The sequence below is a fragment of the Argiope bruennichi genome, chromosome 8 (genome assembly GCF_947563725.1).
Source record: "Argiope bruennichi chromosome 8, qqArgBrue1.1, whole genome shotgun sequence".
NCBI classification, from domain to species: Eukaryota; Metazoa; Arthropoda; class Arachnida; order Araneae; family Araneidae; genus Argiope; species Argiope bruennichi.
In genome coordinates this window covers 97960769-97972898 of record NC_079158.1, presented here as the reverse complement: position 1 = coordinate 97972898, position 12130 = coordinate 97960769, and positions in this window count along the sequence as shown.

The following is a 12130-nucleotide window of genomic DNA, read 5'->3' as shown; positions in this document are numbered from 1 at the left end:
GGATATTACCCAGCTCTGGAATATGGATTCACATTTGCAAGTGAAAGCAAACAATTTGAATTTTACTAAGAATCACCAGTAGTATCTGAGAGCAGAACTCTACCATGGATTAGCAGCCCACTTAAAGAATAATGATAGTGCAAACATTGTCATTTAAAGTGGCAGTCCTATTACTTTACCATCATCATTTGAAGGATCCTTAAAAAAAGATGAGAAAATTATTTGTCACTACTATGGCCATATTTGCCAGATATGGTCCACAAGATCTCTATATTATTTTTACAGAAAAATCCTAAGTGATTCAAGATAACAGAAAACTTGCAATCTGGTGAATAAGCAAGTGATCATCAGGATTTAATTGCTAGAGTTCATAAACTAAAACTAAAATCCATGATGGAAGATCTTAGATTTTGTGCTGTATTAAGGGAAATTAATTGCACAAGTTTATATCATTGAATTCCAGAAGAGAGGTCACTCACATGTACATATATTATTTTTACTAACAGAAGACGTTTTTGAATCCTGAATGTATTGTGTGTGCAGGAATACTTTTACTTGAAGAATGTCCATAGTTGCATGAAATAATGGCAAGATGTATCGTTCATGTATCTTATGGTATCAATAACTCCAGAGCACCTTGCATGGAAGATGTAAGAAAATTTTTTTCAGACAGTGATTAAATTGAGTATTGCAAGATATCCACTCTGTTGCAGATGTCCCATCATTACTGTTTTACGAAATAAATCTTATGACAGCAGATATGCCTTACAATAGATATTTACTCTTTACATTCAATGCACACATCAATGTAAAGGTCGTCTGATCATCGCTTGAGCTGTGAGATACATATACAAGTATACATATTAAAAAGATTTTGATTGTGCAGATATGGCTCAAAGAGAACATGGGACGAACTGTCATGAAGCCGAAATTTGCATTAAAGCATATATGAAGCTATGTGTAAATTACTTAAGAGCAAAATGCACGACCACTTTTACACAACGATTAAGGTATCAGTTCATTTTTCAAATCAACAACATATTGTATGGATTCTTGTACATAAAAAAGAAGCTTCACACTGCCTACATTGGAAAAACATAATTGAAATCATGGTTTCATTTGAATCAAATAGACCCAGATGTCCGATACTTACTTTACACTGAATTTCCTTAAAACTGTTTGTATGCTAGACATGATTGAAAAAGAGAAGAAAATAAGATGATAGTCAGAATGTATGCAACCGGTTTAAAAGAAGAGTGCTTCCGCTTGTGAATGTTGTTGTCCAAGGATTAAAAGATGGATTAACTATATAATGGCTATAAGTTTATAGATGGATGGAGTATGGCTATAAGTTTTGAATTCTACAAACCGTGAATATCGTTGTTTTATACCTTTTTAAGGAATTAGCTTATTATCGTCATTTACTAAAATCTGTTGAAAATGTTGCTTAGAAGATGCTTTTACTTATCAAATACCAAAACAAATGCATCACACTTTTGATTGATCTTATGCTACTGCAGCGTAAGTAAAATATTCGCCTATGGGATAAATTCAAGTGTGAGTTGTCTTTGGAATTTGTATACAACTATCAGAAGAATCCACTTCCAACTTTACTCTGCATGAAATTAAATGAATATTGGAACAGTATGGACTTTCCAATTTCTTTTTTCATTTACTTGTTTCAATAGGAGATGCATATGAAGATCCTCTTTACAATAAACTTGATGAGCAAGAAGATGCAAAAAGACGAATTGTATCTCTTAATCTTGCCATGCTTTCAATCAAAGTTTTGGATTAACAACAAGAACGAACAATAGATGTTTAAGGCTTACTTGTATTCTACATTTTATATTTCTACTACTTGTCTTATATAGAAAAGGAAATATTTGCCACGCTTTTGTTGCTGCTAGAATTGTTGAGACATTTTTGAAGAGTGAAAGAACTGTTCTCATTGGTTTTAAACTTCCAGCTCCTGTCTTGGAAACTTCTGTATCATCAATGGAATCAGCGTCAGCTGATGCCTAGCAGTTATGTGAAATTAAGTTAATCAACACTGATGAAATCAGTATGTTAATAAAGTATGGACTTCACTGTATCAACTTTATTCTGAAAGAAATTATGAATAACATTTTGCCTTTTGGGGAAAATGTTATAAAAATTAGAGAAGATTTATCCCCAGACACTTCTAGCGGTTGAAAGAGGAACTATCATTGACATTATTGAAAAAAAATTTTGTAATATCGAGCTTCTGTCGGAAGCTGTGGGAAAAGCTAATATGGTGAATTTTTATTGAATGTTGGAACAGAAAGCTTTCAAGCGATTGAAAGTGTGCCGTAACTATGCTGAGTTCCCGAAGACAATGATTGAAAAAGACAACTTGATTGATTGCATTTATGGTATTACTTTGGTTGTGATGGATATGGAGCAGTAAGTAAAGCGAGTTATTTTATCTCCAACTTGTATAAAGACTCATCAAATAAACCCTAAAGAAATAGTAGACAGTTTGGATTGAAAGCGATACATGTTTTTTCAAGCTATCATTTCTGAAGATTTGATGCAAAAAACTATCTGCCAAAATTTTTTGTGCTAGCAAATCTCATCAGGAATATCAACTCATGTTCTGGACTGAATGGTGGAGTTATCGTCATGTTTCTGAGGAATATAAATTCCAGAAAAGGATTTTGTAATGTCCCTTGTCTTGACATTTTAGAATTCAGGGAGAATAAGATTGCTGTTTAGATTCTTTCGAAATTCAATAGAGGGGATAATGTTTTATTACCAAGAACATTTTTGGAACCATGTGATATCCATCTTCTATTCATACTCCAGCTTCTTTAATTTTCCTTTATTCCAGTACATTTGATTATCATCAATAAATCAAGTGGATAGACTGTTGAACGAATGTGAATTCACCTGCATGTACTTAATTTTTTTGTTATGCTATCAAGATGATGGAATGCCAGTCATGTTAAAGTTCTAATCCTTTTTCCAAAACTTTCCCCCATATTCTCTAATAAACTTGTTATGCCAGAGAACGCCTTGCAAGGCATTAGCGATCAAAAGTTACGAAATATTTACTTTTGGCGTGAATTTAGCATTTTCACTCAATCTATGTGTCATCTTTAGTGAATTATTTGATGATTATTTCTTTGCACAGAGTTAATAGAATCCGAAAATAAAATTTGTGTTTTAAATGCGTTTTTCCCAACTGATTAAATCAACTTGTAGTCACAAAATCAAATACCAAATTTGATATATTTAAGTCATTGCTTTTCTGAATTGCTGTGCTTACATGTTTCTAAAAGTACAGACTGACGAACAGTCAATTCCTGATTGGATTTGCCTCGAAATTTGACAGATATATCTCTATTATATATACTGTCTCCCGCTTTTTATCTATATTGCTCTCTTCGTTTTGTAATTATCGTTCTAACATATTTGAATAGTCAGACAGACGGACATTCTCTGAACAGCTTTTACTCAAAATTTGATAGAAAGATCGTATGCCAATTTTCAATAGTCTAGCTCAAAGCATTTTTGTGTTATCTTTGTCACAGACAGATAATTTTTCTAAAAATGTACTTTTCGAACTCGGAGAGTTCTAAAACCTGGAGATTCTTCAAAATTCGGATTCGAATTTTTTTGACGATTTTTATACTTTTTCTACACTACGTGTACGAAAAAGAAATAGAAAAAAAAAATCTATCTGACAAAGAGCATCGTTAAACGATGACAAACATTTCACAAAGATTTTTGTTTACAACGAAGTTTTTAATTCATAAAATTCGGACTGTTATTACATTAAAAATTAACAAATGATCTGAGATATTTTTAACAGGATAAGTGCTCGTATAGGCGGTCGCATCTAGTATAATTAAGAATGCATTTTGAAAATAAAATTTTCATCCTACGGTGTTTTTGGTTTAGACGTACAGATTTGTTTTAAATGTTTATGCACTACAATGTTTAAAAGTTGACAGAGAAGACATCACTATGATATAAAAAGTATGTAATGAATACAATTTTACCTTTGAATGGAAAATGCGGATGAAAAGGAAAAGGTTTTGGAACAATCGACATGGATAGAAAAAAATATATATATAAACTTTTATAGAAAAAGAAGTTTAAACTCCTTCTTTAACCTTTTATAAAGAATAAAAATTCTATAAAATATTTTGATTTTCGTATTTTTTTTAATAATTTAAACATTTTAATAGGTTAAATAAAAATTAAAACTAATAATTTTATGAGTAATGTTATACAATAGTAAATTCCATTATAATTTGCCCTTAATTTTTGAAAATCACTATCGTTTTTACAGGAAAAGCGGATATTTAGTTTAAACATACTTTATATTGATATTTTCATTCATTAAAAAAAACTACTAACAAAATTGATGTTTATTTTATGATAATATAATCACTATAATATAAATCGCTTATTGTTCCAGTGAATGTTCTGAAATGGAATAGACTATCGATTTCCAGTAAAATGTTGTTTGATGTATATAATTGAAAATAATTTTCTTTGAATTTTTAGCTGCAAAGTCAATATTGACCGAAATTGAAATTTTTTTTAAAAAAAAGTATAAAATTGAATTGGCGCTATTCTAGAATGTCCCTTTACAAAGAAGTTTGTTTTTGGTTGCACAGATATGTATTCAATCTTGTAAGAAGTAAGTTCATTTTAATGAAATCGTAGATCGATATATATTTATTGATCATCTAAACATGTTCCGTTCTTTGAAACCTATTTGCTTATAATCTACTGCGAAACATTTTGATAAGATAATTAGATCCAGGTTTCCATTAGAGATTCTATGGATAATTCTTTTTCCAATGCTCCGATGGCAGTATTTTTCTATGAAACCAAACCTAAGTGTTAGTTTATTAGATTGATGGCTTCTGTTTAGTGATACAAGGACTTGAAATTTTCAGTAAATTAATTTTTGGCAATATTTCTATAGTTACCAGTGCCGTCTATTGCCTTATAAACATAAAGAAATAAAAGGAACCTCGAAGAAGCTGAAATTAATCTTTAGGTGTGAAGTCTACACTTCTATGAATAAGACGAAATAAGAATCAAAAGTTTGTAACTATGCAATCCCACACCAATATTAAAAGTGCCCGTTTATCAGGAAGCTACAGGTGTATTTTTTATTTATTTAATTGCTGTATGGTGTTTGGTTTCTTCAGTAATAATGATAAAAGATTCATTTTTCTGTATTTTCTAAATTACATGATAATCTTATTTTATGGTCTGACAGTGGTTACTTTCATATCTGAATTTTCTGCTGAAAACGCTAGATCTGCACCAAGAATTGGATCACTCATACTTGGTTTATTGCTTATAATGTACCGTTTCTTTCTGTGTCGCCATTCTTCTCGGCTTGCCTCAATCGCTTTGAAAATGTGCCAACTTTCAGCCAAACAAGAAAAAAGAGGTATAAAACATATTTATCTACTGCTTTGCTGTTGCATCGGTTGTAGTGTAGCAAATTTTGTATCGTCTTTGATTCAAGCATATTCCGCCATAAAATTTGAATCTGAATCCTGCTTTACCTTTCTTCCATGTAAAGACCCAAATATTATTTTCATATATTACACAGCTCAATGCGTTGTCTTTGCTCTCTGCTTTTTTATGCCTGTAAATATATTCACGATATTTTTTATATCGATTTGCCATGACTTGAAGCAACTTTTTGATGAATTCAAAACTCGCATGCATTCACAAAGTCTACCTGATTTTCACTGGCTGACAAAAAAGTATAATTTTTTGAGAAATGTTGTAGTCGAAATCGACAGTCAAATCAATTGCCTTGTCTTTTGGGCAGCCCTTGCAAATATTTTTTGCCTGTATTTTACGATAGCGGGATTATTGGAATCAAAACACATCCCAATCGGAATAGAAATTTGTGTCTATTGTTCTGTCTCATTCTGTACATTGATGTTCCTCCTCATGTGCGTATGGGCTGACAGACTGTCAAATGCTGCTGCATCTGTAGCTCATGCTGCACATGCTCTTGATGGGAATACGGATTCGTCTGTGATGCATATTCGCTACATTCTTGCTGCAAACCAGGAAGTTCATATGACTGTTTGGGGTCTGTTTCCTCTGAGAAAAAGTTTTGTGCTTGCATCCATCGGAACTGTGATCACTTATACTGTACTGATTAAAGGTATTTTGGACGAGTGAAACATTTGTTGTGGAAGTGGTAGCACAAACATTTCGCTTCGGTAAAGAGCTTATTTCTTGCATTAGTTGGAATTGTGATTGTTTGTGCTGCACTGAGTAAAGATATTTTGAATGAGTGAAGGAACACCTTACAGGGTGTTTATTTAGTCCCGGACCCATTTTGATGCTTAATAACTCATAAAATAATAAAGATAGATTAAAATTAATAACATAAATGGTTAAATAGACTCAAAAAGTTTCATGACCCTTGTCAATGAACTTTCACGTGTGCCCCCTTCGTCGCACGGAGAATATCAAGTCGATAGTCAATTTCACGCCAGGTAGCGGCAAGCATGTCGGCATAAACAGAGCCTATTGCGGTTGTAATTCTGGCTTTTAGGTCATCAATGTTCGACACTCTCCTCCTGAAAACGTTGGAGGATCTTTTTGGTAAATTCTGAAATTTCTCTGTGCTTGCACTATCGATTTCGTTTCTATGAACCACCATAAAATCTGTGCTTTCTCTTGTGGTGTATGCATTCTCATTAATATCCGCTCGAATAAAACATCACATACAAAAGTACTACATAGAAAAAACACATCAAAAGTAAACATAACATAGCAATAGTTGCCAAAAACAAAAGAGAGAAAAATGCAATTAATAAGCAGACGATATTTAGAAAAGTACAGATATTTAGACTGGAAAATGAAATTATCTCAAATTAATCACACGCGCAGACGATATTTACAAAAGTAAAAATATTCAAACCTGAAAAGGAAAATATATGAGTTATTCCATCGATAAATGCCTTAAGTTTGTTTATATCTTCATTATTTTATGAGTTATTAAACATCAAAATGGGTCCGAGACTTTATAAACACCCTGTATTATGATAATTGAAATGGTTAAATAATTACATATTGTTTTTATTATTTTGAGTGAAGTTTACTTTTCTAAATTATTCTAGTAAACCTTGCAAACATGTTTTGTCTTTATGCTACGATAGCAAGGACAGTGGTACCAGAATATGTTCTAACTGGCGAATTATTTTTTGCAATGCTAACGTATTCGGTAAATTCATGTCTATCTTCATATTTTTATTGACTGCCATGTTCTCATTTTTTGCAGCATCTGGGATTCACACTGCATATGTTCTTGATAGAATTTCAGACTCACTTGTAAGTCACATTCGCTACGTTATTGTTGTTAACCAGGAATTCACATGACTGTTTAAAGTCTTTTTCTTCTGATGAAAAAATTCATGGAGGCATTAATCAGAACAGTGATAATTTTTTTGAGCTGAGTAAAGACATTTTCAATGAATAAAAGTTTTGTCAAAAAAAAAAAAAAAATGGAATAAGGAAATAGAGACAAATTTATATTTATGTCCTTAAATAAAATTCAACCCACTTTAATTTACAAAATTTCTAAAAAAATATTGGCAATAAGGCCATTACAAAGTAAGCTTCGTTTACTTTGTGATCTTTGATGGAAATAAACATTCTACGTTTCTCGATGAAAACATTTGTAAAATTCGGTATTAGTAAAATTAACAAAAAGTAAAAAAAAAAAAAAAAAGTAGTTTTAAACAAGACAATGTTTGTTTTTAAAATATATGTATTGTGTGAGTCTGAAATAGCAAAAATATTAAAAAAATCAGATATTAATAATTTTCCTCAAATTGCAAAAATATGTTAATAGAAAAATGCCAGAAGGCGATTTTTTCCCCTTCACTTTGTTGTTATTACAAAGAAACAGAACATGGCAATGGTTTATCAAATTATTAAAAGTTATCTCTATATTGCAAATTGCAAATGAAGTGCAACCTTTATATTTCAGTCGCATGTAATCAAAAGATATGAACTTAAATTTCCTGTAAAGGAAGAATCACCACTATTAGGAAATAGCACAGATTGCTGCAACATAAAAGTGCTTAATATTTCCAAATAATTATGATTTTTTTATTGAAAATTCTTGGAAGAAAAGATGAGAAACATGCTTCATTTTTCCTTTCCAAGTAATTTGTAACTTGTACGACCCTGTTGGGTTTCACTGATTATTAATACAATAACTGTTGAAAAAGATAGTTTAACTGCAAAAGTATGATAGTTTGATGAAATTTGTTACGAAAGATGCTCAATCAACTGTTTTCATGATTAAGCCCGTGGAATCTAATAAGCACAAAAGGAAACCTTTGGAGAAACTCTGATATCAGAAGCTTCATTTCTCTACTAATGATAATGATGAATGTGTGTGTGTATTTGTGTGTTAATGCCCTTCAGACCAGACTATTTGATTTAGAGTTATTGAATTTGGCACAAATATATATTGGAAAGTAGGAATGTGCATCTGCGAGAGGATTTTTTGAAAAATTTTACTTGATTAAAAATTAAACGATGTTGCTCTGTTTTTTCCTGGTAACTTTCGAAAAGAACCGACAAAATTATTTTTACGGTATTTTAAAATTCAAAAAGTTATTTTTTTTCAATGATATCAATTTTTTGTCATATAATTTTTTAAAATTAATTTTAATAGCATATTTAAAAGTATTTTACACCAATGTTACAGTTAATTGCTGAAGTGAAACAAATCATTGAATTGCTGCTAATAATATTTCATCCTGGTTCCCCCTCCCCCCGTTGTTGTGATCAATATCTAAGGATTCTGCTTATTTTGCCCTGTTGAGTTGGTTTCAGTATAAGAACATATGCTCATGATTTTCATAATAATAATAATGTATATTTATAAAGATGGTGAAAATATTTTCGTACGGCACATTAATATTTACATAATAATTTTAAAAGTAGTCGCCCCTCATTTGTCTGGATTAAAACTGACTTCATTCAAATAATACCATTATAAGAATACTTGAATAAACTAAATTCATGCTAACACTGTTAATTTATTCAGATTCCTTCGAAATACGTATTCCCACCCTTCGGAGTAATATATCTAAATTAAATTTGATAGTCCTAGGTGAAATATTCGGGCTTGTAGAGTGTCAATACAGACATTCTACACATTTATTTATATCCAGTTAATCTAATGACTATTTAATAAATTTTTGTTGTTTCTAATGGCACTTGTCACAGACAAGCCCACTGACTTTAGAAGTCAGTAATTTTAAGCTAAAAGTACTTCACTTATATTTACAGTAGCGCCATTTAGGGCCAAGAGTACCACTTAGTTACGCACAAGTCACAAACCTTTCTATGGTCGGGAGGGATTTCATTCATGCATCTCATTCATAGGTCGTAATTTAGACCTGAATCCAGAGAACGATCACCCCTGATCCAGTACCCTCACTGGTATTACTCTCGACATGGAGGACTTTGTGACCACGACAGATTAATACGTGCGCCAGCCGCCACACACATACACACACGGAGAGTCTTCGGCCGGCGGGGTTCGAACTCGCAACCCAAGGGACGCGAATTCAACGCCCTACCAACCAGATTATTTCGGCATTGTAATTTTTTTTTTTGGTTTACTGTGTCTCTCGCAGAAGTTGAGTTGATTATTACTTGATGTTGTTTTGGTTAGGAGTTTTGAAGCTCGAAATTGCGTAGTCAATGAATAAAGCATAAATGGCAATTTTAATCATCATCTTTTAATCGCATATATTTTTTTACCTGCTTTTACCAGTATTGCATTATTATTATGTATGCTTCTTTGAAAACAGATGCATTTTTAAAAGGCTGACCTGCTTTTACAAGTATTTCTTTATTATTACGTATGGTTATTTGACAGCAGATGCGTTTTTAAAAGGTTCACGTAGAACTATGACATCATAGCTGTTATTTTCATAGAATGTAATTTTTTTCGGAGGAAATTAAATAATTTAATACTTATAATATGTTTAAAAAAACTGCACTCGCGTTTAATAACAGTTTTGATAAAAGCATTTTCTCTTTCCCCTAATGGGGAAATATCACTTTATCCATTCTTAAGTGGGAAACATTGAAGAATTTGACTCATGTTCTAAGATTAATCCATTATGAAACTGTTTAATGATCTCAGAAATTAGAAAATAGCAGTTAGGGTTTACAAAAATATTGTTTTCATAAAAATTCTATATAAATTAATATGTTTAAAAATTCATTGGTAAATAGTTTATCATTTGGAAATCGAGTTGCGACGGAAACTCTCGTTATTCAGCTTCCAAACGTGGCATTTCTTTTTGTGAGACATGATGTTGTTTTGGTTAGGGGGTTTTGAAACTCGAAATCGCGTAGGCAATGAACGAAGCATAAATGGCAATTTTCATTTTCAATTTTTTCTTGGCTGGCAAAAAAGTTTTTGTGCTTTGTTTGGAGCTCTCGTAAACCGGTTTAAACTGGTTACTGACTTAAATTAATTCAGACAAATAATGACTTAAAATATAATAGTGTTCTCACATGATAACTTGAAATTTGCGATCATAGATTTCACTTTTTTTATTTTTATTTTGAAAACATATTTCCTGTAAATTTCGGTTTTCATCCCCAATGACTAAGATATAAAAAAATAGGGACCTAAAAAAAACGCAAAAAAAAACAAAATGCGCGATTGAAAATTTTAGAATTAGTTTATCCGAATTCTTTCGCAAGGTTTCTGAATATTAGATTGCAATCATTAATGACTGTAATAAACAATTTTTCATGTATATCAATTAGCTGTCTTGAAAAAAAAATGAACTTTTATTTAAAACAGATCGCATTTAACATCCAGAAGGAGTTTCAGAATATTAGCATAAGTTTCTTATCTCAATTAGTATGCATTTTAGGCTAATACTCATTTTAGGATTTTTTATTTTGATAAATCAAGTTCATATTTCTCATATGTCTGAGTCTCTTTGATGAAGACTTCCCGCCAAATTACATTTATCTAGCCTATTGTGTTTTTGAACTATCGCTTTTGCTTAGTCACGAATGAACAGATTAGCAGAGAACTAACCCGAAATCGTATGCGGTACAAGATTTGATACATAGTCCTGCAATTTCGTTTATAAAACCATGTATCAAATTTTTCTCATATATCGTTTGCGTTTTTAAATTACAATAATATCCTGTACAGGGGCATTGAGATATATATAGAATTGATAGATTTTATCCAAAATTTGAAAAAAATCTTTAATTTTGGAATATAAAGGCAGCTTACTAAATTTCATCCATTTATCCGGTTGCAGTTTTGAGTCATAAAATTTATGGTTACTGTTCGTTGCAGTATTCTGAGACAACCACTTTTCGGTTTCCATCTCACTAAGGGGTGACATACGAAAGGATGTGCGCAACTTCCTGACTTTAATATTAAATGTATAAACATCTTCTCTTTTCCTCTTTCCTCTCACCTCTATTTTGTTGACTTAAACCAATCCTAACACATGCGCAAAAGCACGGAAGGTTTTAGAATCCATTGGTAAACAATAGGCTAATGGGTTTATACAGTTTACCTTTTAAACCAACAGATGGCTCTGCAGTTTGTCGTATATATGTGTTAGATATGACACATTGTTTCCGAAAAGCAGTTTATACATGGTATAACTATACAATATGTTATTTTTCATTCAGAAATTAAATTTGTAAACGAATAACCACATTTTTAATAGCATGACAGATCATTAGGAATAGAAATGTTGCTAGTAACACAATTTTGTTAAGTGTGTGTATGTATGGTCATATAAATTCACAACAGGAAAAAAATTAGATGCCGAATTGTCCTCTGTTGTCTTAAATCGGAAATAATTGCTTTTTTCCTTAATTATCAATAGATTAAAACAAAAGCTGTTGAAAACATGGTACTAAATGAGAATCACTTTCCTGATAGGATTACATTATATGAAAAAGTGAGTTTCATCATGTACTAAAGGGGGACACATTAGATATTTGTGAGTCCGTTATTTTAACTACTGTTTTATCTATCCTATATGACATAGAATTCCGAAGGCTGCAGAACCCTCTGGCTTTTTATTAATTG